Source organism: Dermacentor albipictus, chromosome 3 (genome assembly GCF_038994185.2).
Source record: "Dermacentor albipictus isolate Rhodes 1998 colony chromosome 3, USDA_Dalb.pri_finalv2, whole genome shotgun sequence".
NCBI lineage: Eukaryota > Metazoa > Arthropoda > Arachnida > Ixodida > Ixodidae > Dermacentor > Dermacentor albipictus.
This window is the reverse complement of record NC_091823.1, coordinates 115852416-115864298: the sequence shown is the minus strand read 5'-3', so window position 1 is coordinate 115864298 and position 11883 is coordinate 115852416. Positions and strand designations below refer to the sequence as shown.

Here is an 11883-nt window from a genome sequence, read left to right as displayed (position 1 = left end):
GAATTTTTCATCTCAGAGTAAACACTCTATGCCCATGCTCACTTCCAGAAGTTGCAGCCGCAATGTGTGAATTAGTTATTCCGTGGAAAGCGCCGCAGAATAAAAAAAAACGACCTGCAGTGTGAAACACACGCAGCGCGACGACGCTTACACGCCCGCACTACTTGCGTAGCTTCTGCAGCCAACAGCTGCAACGTATGAATCAGAGCATAGGCTGCAGCCAAATGAAGTTTGTATTTCGGGACGCGTTTCCGGCGGGGATTCTATGTGCACTGTATTCGCGACTTTTTGTCCTCATCCGCGGGCTATGCCTCATAGTTTCAGAAATATAAATAAATAAATGAACTGAATAAATGAGATAAATGAAATGAGTTAATGTTCTGTACTAAAGCTGTGCGAAACACAAGTTGCCGTTGCATTCTTCTGCCCCCGTTCTTCTACGGTATTTTGTGCTTTCTGAGGACGTCTCGTTTGCACGAGCGGCTTTGGCTCAAGTATACTGTCCGTGCACGTCTCGATACTCTCTCTATATCTCCCTTCTCTACCTTCCATTTCTCCCTTCTCTGTGAGCATCAATCCATCTGTGACTATTAATGCAATTTCTGTAAGACCACACACGTCAGCGAACTTCCCGCAATTTCCTTCTTTCCTTCCCTCCTCTCTCTCCATGTTATCTTTGCTTTTCCCTTTCCCATTCCCCCGGTGTAGGGTAGCCAACCGAACGTTATTCTGGTTAACCTACCTGCCTTCTACTTATCTCTTTCCCTTTTCCCTTTTCCGAGCGTAGGGTAGCCAACCGGACTCTTCGCTGATTAACATCCCTGCCTTCCTTCTCTCTCTTTCTTCCCTTACGTCCCGCTCCCTGCAAAGAGAGAGAGAGAGAAAACTATTTAAACTGAGAGAATTCTGCTGGCGCGTGTACAAAGTCACCTGCATGCTACGTCTAGGTGGAGGAAGGAATGAGGAATTGAAAGGCCCTGAAAGAGAGAGGGAGGAAAAAAAGAAAGAAGACGTGTTAAAGGATGGAGTTAGTCAGGGGCATGCAGGCGATTATGCTTGGCTAAGCCATTATGCTTTCTCATAAAGAGCCTTCTTCTTCCCTTTGTAATGAAATAAATGGTTTTTAACACTGCTCTTAAGCATATTAATAAACACGAGGCAAACTAAAGTTTCTGATATCATTTTGAAAGACACTGAACGCCAAGCAACGCAAATTTTTGGGCTATAGTTACTAGATATCTGCGCAGTATAGGCGTATAATTACCTGCCACTATATACGTAAGGAATAAGTCGTAAATGGGTGATATGAAATAGTCGCCCGTAATTATGTTTGGTGAATGTGCGGTAAGCAACGAATGCAGAGATATTGCTGTTGACGGGAAGTAATGAAAGAAAGAAAAAAGTTGTCTGTCCACTATGGGCGGCGATCCATCTCCCCGTATGTACACGACGTCCGGATTTGTTGGCCCTCGCAGCCGTTGTTCACCCAACGTTCATTTCCTGAACATGTCCGGAGTAAGCCAAGCCAGAGCGTGGCTGAAAGTGTTCAAGACACGTGACTTCCGGTTCCTCGTAGCCATAGGCACTGTGGCCGGAAGTGTTTCTTGATCACGTCGCTTGAGCAAACTCGAGATCTAGCCGTTCTGGGACCAGCAACTAGATAAGATATAGAATGCGTGGTGTTCTAGCATTGTGGGCACAGTGCAGATGTCTACATGTGTCTCAGAACGGTACATAGGTCCCGAAGGATTTATTGGCGTAGGACCTGATGGACAGAAATACCTGAAGGTGTACTGAGGAAACGAAATAAAATGCACATGTTCTCAGCGCCAGCTTCGAAAATTGTTAACATGCTCACGCGGCGACCCCTTCTTTTATTTTCTTGAGTGCACCGTACTGTGCGTTAGAAATGAATACTGAATCACCCCAAAGAGTGCTACAATTGGCGATAGAGAAACGAAGTATTCGAAGACTCTGCGTACTGTACATTCATATGGTGTTGTAGAAGGTTTGGCACGTCAAGTAAGCATTGTGGTTTCTTGGTAACTCGCTGTTACGGGATCACAAATAAATATGACAAGGTAATAGCTGCATAGGCCCTTGTAAGATGTTCTGCGTCGCATATTACGACGAGAAATATTTTCGAGATCAGTCACAATGTGTCTGATGCTTAAAGGTCCGCAGTTTCTGTTTTTCTGGCGCTGACTCGTACAAAGACACAAATATTCTGCTAACGGCAACGCGAGCCATTTAAAAGCACCACAAACTTTCCCTTTGCCAATATTTTCAGGTGTCTTGGGACAAAGAAAACAGCTGCAACTATTTAGTGTCCTTCTCTAGCGGAGAAGAAGCAACGGCAGGGTCACCATGTTTTACATTCTATCTTCTGACGTACCATGTAGTATTCAGAGGCCTACTGGCGGAAGGAACCATCGTCGGTAGACAAAAACCGAAACAGTTACAAAACGAAAGCCGAGCACATAGCACAAACAAGATGTCAGTCGGCCATATATAATCCTATATAAGTTAGGGAACGTCCAGCGAACTACGTATGCATATTAACGGATAATGTTCGCGCACACAGACAACCATATATATATATCCAAAGGCGAGATGCACAACTTCGCGGTTATCTTTGGTGTATTTACCAAATAGTGTTGGACGGACCTTATTTAAGGGCCCCCGTTTGTTTGGTAAGCAAACCACAGAAAACCGTGAAGTTGTCTATCATTTTTCTGAGTACAATGCGCTAACAAAAGCTTCCTTTTGAACTTCACTGTCCGGTGGGCTTGCGCAATAGATTGCGTAATTCTCCCGCAAGAATGTCAAGCTGCCGTTGTCGACTCCGTCGCCGTCAGTGCGTCGTCTTAACACAGACGCCGTCATGCATTCGTTGTCCTACAATTGTCGTCATGCCGGGTTCATCGTACTATCGCCATCAATCTCGCTGTTTCATCCGGCTGTAACACACGAATGCACCGACCGTCCGGGCGACGCAATTTCGCCACGAGTCACGACACACACACTCACTACGTGGTCTTGGGAGGCGAGACTCTCTGAACTGTACCTGGGAAGCCAACTGGCCACCCTCGACCAGGCCCGAGGAGCCGCGATCGCCAGTGGAGCCCTGTCAGAGGGAACCACCCAGGAATAAACCGCGCAACGGCTTCTGCGATAATAAGGTTCCTCCTCCTCCTCCTCCTCCTCCTGCTGCTGCTGCTGCTGCTGCTGTAATTGTAGCGTCGTCGTCGTCACTGTATCATAGTCATAATTTAAATAACGATATCTCATCGATGTCGTACCGTCGTACTTGTAAGCCTTTGTCGTTCGATTGATGCGATTCTTTTTTCGTGATTGCGTGGGCGTCATACAGTCGCCGTCATGCCTCCACGTCCGTGGGTCACCTTGGCAAGCGAGTGCCACTGCGAAGCGGGACGATGTCAAAGGATGGAGCACATATTAGAAGCAACGAGAGTCTGATATTAACTACTATGCGTGTTAGATAAACGTGGCCTCAGGAAATTGTGACATGTCGCTACGCTGCTCGAATCGATATTCGCTTTATCATCGTCGATCGTCGTGTGACGAGTTCTGGCGTAATTTCTTTCGACAACGCTTTCGTGTTCCCCCGACTACGTCATACCTAAATGGAAACGTTATCCGTTTCTCACAGGCCGTCGAACAATAGCCGGGTAAGCCACGCTTAACGCGCGTGGTCTGTCGCTACGCACTAGTGTCGCAATGCCTTTGTAACGCGGCTGTCGTTCGCGATAATAATATACTGCGGAGTGCCGCTTCCCAGAGCGCGCCTTCTACACTACTGTCTCCTACTGGGTATTAGCTAGAGCCAGAACTCAACTGCCGCCAATTTTGGCGACCGCGCAACCGATGACAGAATTGAGCGACTCAGCCGGAGTGATCGCACCGGCGAGGACTTCGGTACGTCGGCTCTGTGGCAAGTATAGTGAACGGAGCACGCTGCCGTATACGTATAGTGTACGTTGCGGTACGCTATTGAAACTCTCCAATGCGCGGTTCTCACTATACTGGCTTTGCAGATGTAAGTGTCAGAGGGATCTGTAATCGATTCGCTGCACACGCGTGCACGCAGAGATAGAGGAACTCGCAGATTAAAACTTTGTGGCTACTGTTAAACTTAATACTGTCGTTTTTCATAAATTGTTTTGTCCCATCGAAAACTTTGAGACCTGATTGCCACAGCGATATGCTCTAGACCAGTAAAAATGGACGTGGCTCAATCAAATAAAAAGCTAGGGCATATAAAGCATATCGTCAAAAGAAAACTGCGGATCTGTTTGCAAAGTTGAAATGCTTAGGCCTTGAACTTGGAAAGCAACTGAAGCAGGCAAAGGGTGAATGTTTGTCTTCATTGGCAGACAAAATGATGTCAAATCCAAAAGAGTATGGTGATGTGTTAAACTTAATAAAATGAATTCTCCTGGCATCGCAGCGACGGTGACGTGGCGTCGCTGCGATGCCCTCTCCCCTCACGCAACACTTGGCGGGGGAGCAGGTGTGCCCTTTCGCAAGCTCTGCTCCGTCGAGGCGCGCACGTGACCTGGCGTCGCGGCCAATGGGAATTTAGATGCCGTTTCGCTGCTGCAGACGCCGTTTTTCTTTTTTTTTTCTCAGAGGGTCGTTTGATGAGTCAGCAAGGCGTGACAATACAAAATGATAGAAAACATAAATGTCCCCTTGATGTATTCAAATTCTCATTCTTTCTTAATACTATTAGTTCTTGCTATTAATAATATTAGTGCATAGAACGGATTTATTTCTGATGCCTTTTTTCCACTAGTGCAATCGAGTAAATTTGTTAAGACACGGATCCGGTATTTGCTACATCTTTCCTGTGCTGATATTATTGTGTAGATTTTCTCTGTTTTCGTTTGTAGCTTGTTCCTATTCGCAGAGGTATGTTATATATTGTCACGTGGTGGTGACGTTAAGAACACAGTAGCAATACTGTGATAGACAAAACTAACTTTTATTGGGCGAACCTTTGCCCACAAAACAGGCTACACTTATAGCACAACGATAGCGGCGAACACGGTCGGCGATCGTCGAAAATCTGATCAGCGGTTCAAGCGCGTCGGCTCTTATACACAATCGTCGAATGATCCAGACTAATCGTTGGCACCCGCGTGCCTTCCATAAAGTTCTACATCATTCGCGTCAGGCGAATAAATCAGATAACACAAGGTTCGGCAACAACAGACTGCGGATAGAAGCATCGATAACTTTCCAGAAACTTCGGATACATTCAAGCGCGTCCCGCGCTGTGCGATACGATTTCTTAGGCGGTGAAACCTGGTCGCCCGATAAATTTAAATACACGTGTCAATACCCCCCTCTTAAAAAGCATCGTCCCGATGCTACAAAGAGAGCGAAACACAAAGGGACACTTATTAAACATAACAAAACAACGAAAAGAAATAAAGTCCAAAGGTCAGTTACGCGAAGTGCCAAAGTTCGTCAACGCTGGTGGTACGGCTTGAGCCGCACAACGTGGACAATTTCAGGTCGTGAGCGGCGCCGCTGTGACAGCGAAATGCCGTCTGGCACGACCTCGTAGTCCAGTGCACCAATACGTCGGATGATCCTGTACGGTCCAAAATAGCGACGCAAAAGCTTCTCGCTCAGTCCTCGTCGGCGTATAGGGGTCCAAACCCAAACACGGTCACCGGGCTGGTACTCAACAAAGCGTCGTCGGAGGTTGTAGTGTCGGCTGTCGGTCCTCTGCTGGTTCTTTAACCGCAGGCGGGCGAGCTGTCGGGCTTCTTCGGCGCGCTGGAGATAGCTAGCGACGTCGAGATTTTCATCGTCAGTGACGTGGGGCAGCATGGCGTCGAGCGTCGTCGTCGGATTCCTGCCGTAAACCAGCTTAAACGGCGTGATCTGTGTTGTTTCTTGCACCGCCGTGTTGTAAGCGAATGTTAAGTACGGCAGGACCGCATCCCACGTCTTGTGTTCGAAGTCCACGTACATCGCTAGCATGTCGGCGAGGGTCTTATTCAGCCGCTCCGTAAGACCATTCGTCTGCGGGTGGTAGGCCGTTGTCCTCCTGTGCCTTGTCTGACTGTAGTTCAGAATGGCTTGGGTGAGCTCCGCTGTAAAGGCCGTTCCTCTGTCGGTGATGAGGACTTCTGGGGCAGCATGTCGCAGCAGGATGTTTTCGACAAAGAATTTCGCCACTTCGGCTGCGCTACCTTTCGGCAGTGCTTTAGTTTCAGCGAAGCGGGTGAGGTAGTCCGACGCCACGACGATCCATTTATTTCCGGTTGTTGACGTCGGAAAGGGTCCCAACAAGTCCATCCCGATCTGCTGGAATGGTCGGCAAGGAGGCTCGATTGGCTGTAGTAATCCGGCTGGCCTTGTCGGCGGTGTCTTGCGTCGCTGACAGTCTCGGCATGTTCTGACATAACGGGCGACGTCGGCGGTCAGGTGCGGCCAATAATACTTTTCTTGTATCCTTGATAGTGTCCGGGAAAATCCTAGGTGTCCAGCGGTCGGATCGTCATGTAGGGCGTGCAATAATTCTGGACGAAGTCCTGACGGGACAACAAGAAGGTAGTTGGCGCGGACAGGTGAAAAGTTCTTCTTCACGAGGAGATTGTTTTGAAGCGTGAAGGAAGATAGTCCGCGCTTAAATGCCCTGGGGACAACGTCGGTGTGCCCTTCCAAATATTCCACCAGGCCTTTTAGCTCCGGGTCTGCCCGTTGCTGTTCAGCGAAGTCTTCCGCGCTTATCACTCCGAGGAAGGCGTCGTCATTCTCGTCGTCTTGCGGCGGCGGGTCAATGGGGGCGCGTGATAGGCAATCGGCATCGGAGTGTTTTCGTCCGGACTTGTAGGTGACAGTGATGTCGTATTCTTGTAGTCTGAGGCTCCACCGCGCGAGTCGTCCTTCTATCCGCAGTCTGTTGTTAGGGTGGCTTCTCGGTTCTCGAACCACGTCCTATATATCGCAGTTTGTCGTCGCTGTTCCAGTTGTTAAACGTAGCGACTCTCTCGTACGTCTCAAGCCAGCCTTCCGGGTCCTCGAAAGTTGAACCACGGAACGTCGGAGGCTCCCTGGGCTGCTGTAGCACGATGGGCGATGCCGGGGCTGCCATTGGGGTGGACTTGGTGGCAATCTTTCTGGTCGTCTCAGGCAAAAGTCCGTGCTCCGGGGGCAGTTGTTGAAGACGGCGGCTTGCTCGATGGTCCGGGACTGCGTTGGTGTTGTCTTTGCGTTCCGGGCTTGGATCACGGCTTGTCGGGGGCGTCCGGTACATGGACCAAAAGCACCTCCACCAGATGTCACGTGGTGGTGACGTTAAGAACACAGTAGCAATACTGTGATAGACAAAACTAACTTTTATTGGGCGAACCTTTGCCCACAAAACAGGCTACACTTATAGCACAACGATAGCGGCGAACACGGTCGGCGATCGTCGAAAATCTGATCAGCGGTTCAAGCGCGTCGGCTTTTATACACAATCGTCGAATGATCCAGACTAATCGTTGGCACCCGCGTGCCTTCCATAAAGTTCTACATCATTCGCGTCAGGCGAATAAATCAGATAACACAAGGTTCGGCAACAACAGACTGCGGATAGAAGCATCGATAACTTTCCAGAAACTTCGGATACATTCAAGCGCGTCCCGCGCTGTGCGATACGATTTCTTAGGCGGTGAAACCTGGTCGCCCGATAAATTTAAATACACGTGTCAATATTGTATTCAGCGTGCGCTTGACAATACTTGCCGGTCGATATGCCTATTGAGATCGGTTGGCCGTTTTTCTTGTTTCTATTCTTTTTTCTTTCTTTAGCTTTGATCCCTCTCCAACAAAGTCCCCTCAAGATGTAGGTATCTGAATAAATATGTCAGCGCCAGCAAACACAAATCTTCTGCTACATTGCCGGGTCACTCGCCAAACGGGAAAATTCCCTTGTATTTCATGCATGCTCTTGAATTGTTTTTCAACAGTGGACCATACTGTCGACACCATTCGATCGCGCTGTGATTTACTGTGGCCGTCTGACCACCGCGTGATCTTGGTACGGGGATGTACAACTGGTCGGTCGCTTTTTGTGGCGTCGTATCGCGTCAGAGACTGTGGGCATAATTCGTGGCGGCGGCGGGTTGTGGTGACACGTCGTACGATGGGTCGCAAACTTAATCGCACCATGTGTCTCGGCCTTGTAAAGATCTTACCAAGATGCCGGAACACTTGTCATGTTGCAGAGTACCAATAAGGTAGAAAGTCTAGCTAAAGAAAATTGGCGAAGCATGTAGTTCAGATTAAAAAAAGACAACGGCGCTCAGATAAAGGACGAGAAAACGCACGTGTTTGTCTTCTTATAACGAAATGCGTATATAGGAGAGGTTGGCATTATGACTGGTGCCCGCTACTCTTTCAGAATGAAGTAAAAAGTACGTCGCAAACATAAGTCGGCAACCCAAAGAAAAAATTAAATAAGGCAGAATATCAAAATAAGGTTGATTGGCGTACTGTCTTCCGAAATATGAGCTGCATACCCCGCTATAAACATTTCGTCTGCAGATGTTGTGACACCGCCGCCTTAGACTATATCGTAAATATATTGCGGGAATTTTGGCGCGCTTCTTATACGTTCTCGAAAGTTATCCTCCGAACCTTATACAAGAGAACGTGCTCGTATTATGAATGACGATAATTCCTTCGTCCCGTATAGCGTCAATATAGAGAGAGTTGACCGGGTGTTAAAGACGGATTAGGACTACGTGCTTGTGGCCCTGACAACGAACTTGTTGGTGAGATGTAATTGAGAGAGAGAGAGATAAGATAATGCAGAGAAAGACAGGGAGGTTAACCAGAGGTAGTTCCGGTTGGCTACCCTGCGCAGGGGGAAGGGTTAAGGGGGATAAAAAAAGAAACAGAGTGGAAGGGGGAGATAGAAAGAAAGAGAGACAAGCACGAATAAAGCGCGTACACTACAGAGCGGTAGGAGGCGGCATTCTTAGAGTCTGTCGTGAAGCAGATGACGAGATTCGGCATGACTAGAACCGTAGGTGTTTCTGAAATTTCCTCCGACCAGAAACTATGTCAAGAGTTCTGAACAGATGGAACAGACTGCCGTGGATAAATATTAGGTATGTTACTGTTAATGTCTGAATCCCGAACAACACCTTAGTATGCAAAAAAAAACGATAATAGAAATAACGATCAAGTAAACCACACTCTTGGCGGTTATAAAACGCGAACGCTCTCGTATGGGACAATTAGGACAATTAAATTTGTTATTAGTTGTCTGTGAGAGTGTAAGCCAAGCGAAGAAAAGACGTTTCGATACTCTCTGATAATTATGATGATGATGATGATTGCTAAGGCCTGAGGACAGGTTAAAGAAAGAAAGCGGCTTTCAATTTTTTTTTTTTTTGCCTGGACTTACAAACTACACGCGGCTAACATCTCGACACGCGCATTAATTTCCCTACTGTCTTAATTATCGAAACAGGCCTGAAAGGACGCCGTCCGCACCGTTTTGCTGTTTGGCTAAGTTGTTCATTCTTTTTCAAACTTCATCATTGTTGTTTCATGCCTTTCGCACTTGCAGGCATGGACTCTGCTGTTTATCGGACACCTCGTCCGCTCGCTCGTCTTGCCGCAGCACCGCCGCTTAATCCGAGCCCATTGAAGCTATGGCTTTGAGACTCCTTTCATGCTAATCTGGTCTTCATTAATTCATTTCTGCCAGTGGCACGTTTCGTCCTCGCAGGAAGTGCGGTAAACCATTAGGCCAACTACGCTTCTGAAAATGCTTCGATCCATTATCGTTGTCCCTTTGTCTCTCGGATGCCCTCGCGTCATCTTCCGACCGTTTTACAATTTCCCACTTTTGTGTCACGCGAGACGCAAAGCAGCATGTAATCGACAGCCAATTTCGTTCGCGCCCGTCTATAGACGGGACTGATATTTCACGCCAACGCTCTTGAGATACGTAATGCTGTAGCAACAAGGTAATTTTTTATTACCTTTTTTTTAACGCTGTAGTTCGTCCTTTGGATTCAACATTTTGTTTCAAATGACTCTGTCTGTCTCGCATAATGTTTACAAAAAAAAGGGCTGAATCATGCCAGGAGTCTAATTAAGCCAGACTCAGGGCAAATACGTTTTTTTTTTTATACGAGGGCATTGTGCGCAGCTGTTATAACAAGGGCGTCAAGTTGTAAGCGAATGTAAGACGAAGCCAAAAATAAGGAAGTACGAAGGAACGTCGTCGCTTTGGCACAGACTCCGTGCGACGTTATCAGTCTTGCCAGCGTGTGCTCGGAGCTATGTATAAGAGCGTGTCAGTAATTAAGAATCACGTGGGTGCCCTAAAGCTTGCGCGCGCTTAATGTGGCTCCTTATGAGGACTAATTCTGCATGCAAACAGGCCAGGTGCTCGAAAAATGCGGGGGAACTGTTGACACAACTCTGGCGTCACTGACGCCACTGTTCTAGCGCATATCGAAGACTGAAGTCCGGGCGTTGCGTTCTTCGCTAATAACAAACATATCCTGCTAAAGAAACCAGAATAGTGTTTGGAAGTGTTCTTTCTCTTTTTTTTTTTTCAGTCCCGGCTGACTTGGTGTATCAATAAGCCTATATGTTCTGGACTTGCTTTACCTAGCAGTCCCATGGATGTTTTAAGGGTAACACGATTGTAAAGGCAAAATGTCGCCGCTGAGGCGCATTCGGTGAACGCACAAACACGCGTAGCAGTATGTGTGTGTGCGTGTGTGTGTGTGTGTGTGTGTGTGTGTGTGTGTGTGTGTGTGTGTGTGTGTGTGTGTGTGTGTGTGCATAAAAGACGAAGGGTTTCGCGCCAGGCCCGGAGATATAACACTTAAAAAAGAAAAAAAAGGCGAACTTTATGGCATATGTTGTGCAGACGTTCCGGCCGGAGGACCGGCCGGACCTCCTGGTTGGAATATATATATAAATATATATATATATATATATATATATATATATATATATATATATATATATATAAAGACCAATTTTGTGCAGTTATAAAGCAGTGCAGCAAAGGACGCAGGGGAGCAAGCGCGAGCTTTTCGACGACACGCAGGTTTCAGCGCCTGGGCAATATCTTTCCGAAGTTGCTCCTCCGCGACCAGAAACGTTTACTCACAAGAAGTGCGAATTGTGGCTCACCTATATTTGGGGAACAAATGACGGAAATAAATGTCCTTAGTACCAGCGGTAGCATTGGCTGTAATGAAGTGCTAAGAATAGATAGACAGAAGCCTGGAGAAACAAATGCCTGAGGGAATGTTTTCGGAGATGACCTGAGTGCCCTTGTCTGTCCGTTACGCTGAGAGTGTTGTTTAGGTATACCGATGCGGGAGCCTCGTTCGGTAGGCAGGCCACACGTCGATGTTTCACACAGAAGCAGAAAAATAGAGGCCGCGGAAAGGGAAGACAGATGCTTTCTCTTTTAGTACTCTTCTTGACAGGTGAAGGACGTTCGTGAAATGTCATTTCAGCTTTCCGATGTGAGGAGGAAGCAAAGGTGATATAAGTTCAGACGTTGTTGTTTTGTTTTGTTTTGGATTTCTCTTCTTAGACTTCAATAAAAAGAAAATCAAAGTTGGCTGGTGGGTGTCGGCAGGATTGGCGGTGCGTTTCTGTTTTAGCTGATCTTCTTGCACTTTTGCCAACTAGGAAATGTAGCCTTTCTTCGCTTAGTCACAGCAATAACAAATGCTGGCCAACATTTACGAATATACCTTTGAGCACGTCAAGAGCCTAATATAGTGTGCGAGCGAAATTCGGCGATTGTATATTGGTTTATTTTCACAGCATAAAGCTAAAATATATAAAAGGAACTGAAACAGCTTAAAA

At 47.2% G+C, this 11883-nt stretch overlaps 2 protein-coding genes across 5 annotated transcripts in view; one reads left to right on the top strand and one right to left on the bottom strand.

Moving 5' to 3' along the window:
- LOC135916881 (adenylate cyclase type 8-like) overlaps positions 1–11883 on the top strand; it is a 729759-nt gene that overhangs the window by 437048 nt on the left and 280828 nt on the right. The window lies entirely within an intron of this gene.
- Positions 1–11883, bottom strand: part of LOC135910420 (arginine/serine-rich coiled-coil protein 2-like) — a 45702-nt gene that overhangs the window by 4234 nt on the left and 29585 nt on the right. The window contains exon 5 of the mRNA XM_070535960.1: positions 743–862. The gene's annotated coding sequence lies outside the window, so the exon portion shown is untranslated. The remainder of the gene's footprint in view (positions 1–742; positions 863–11883) is intronic.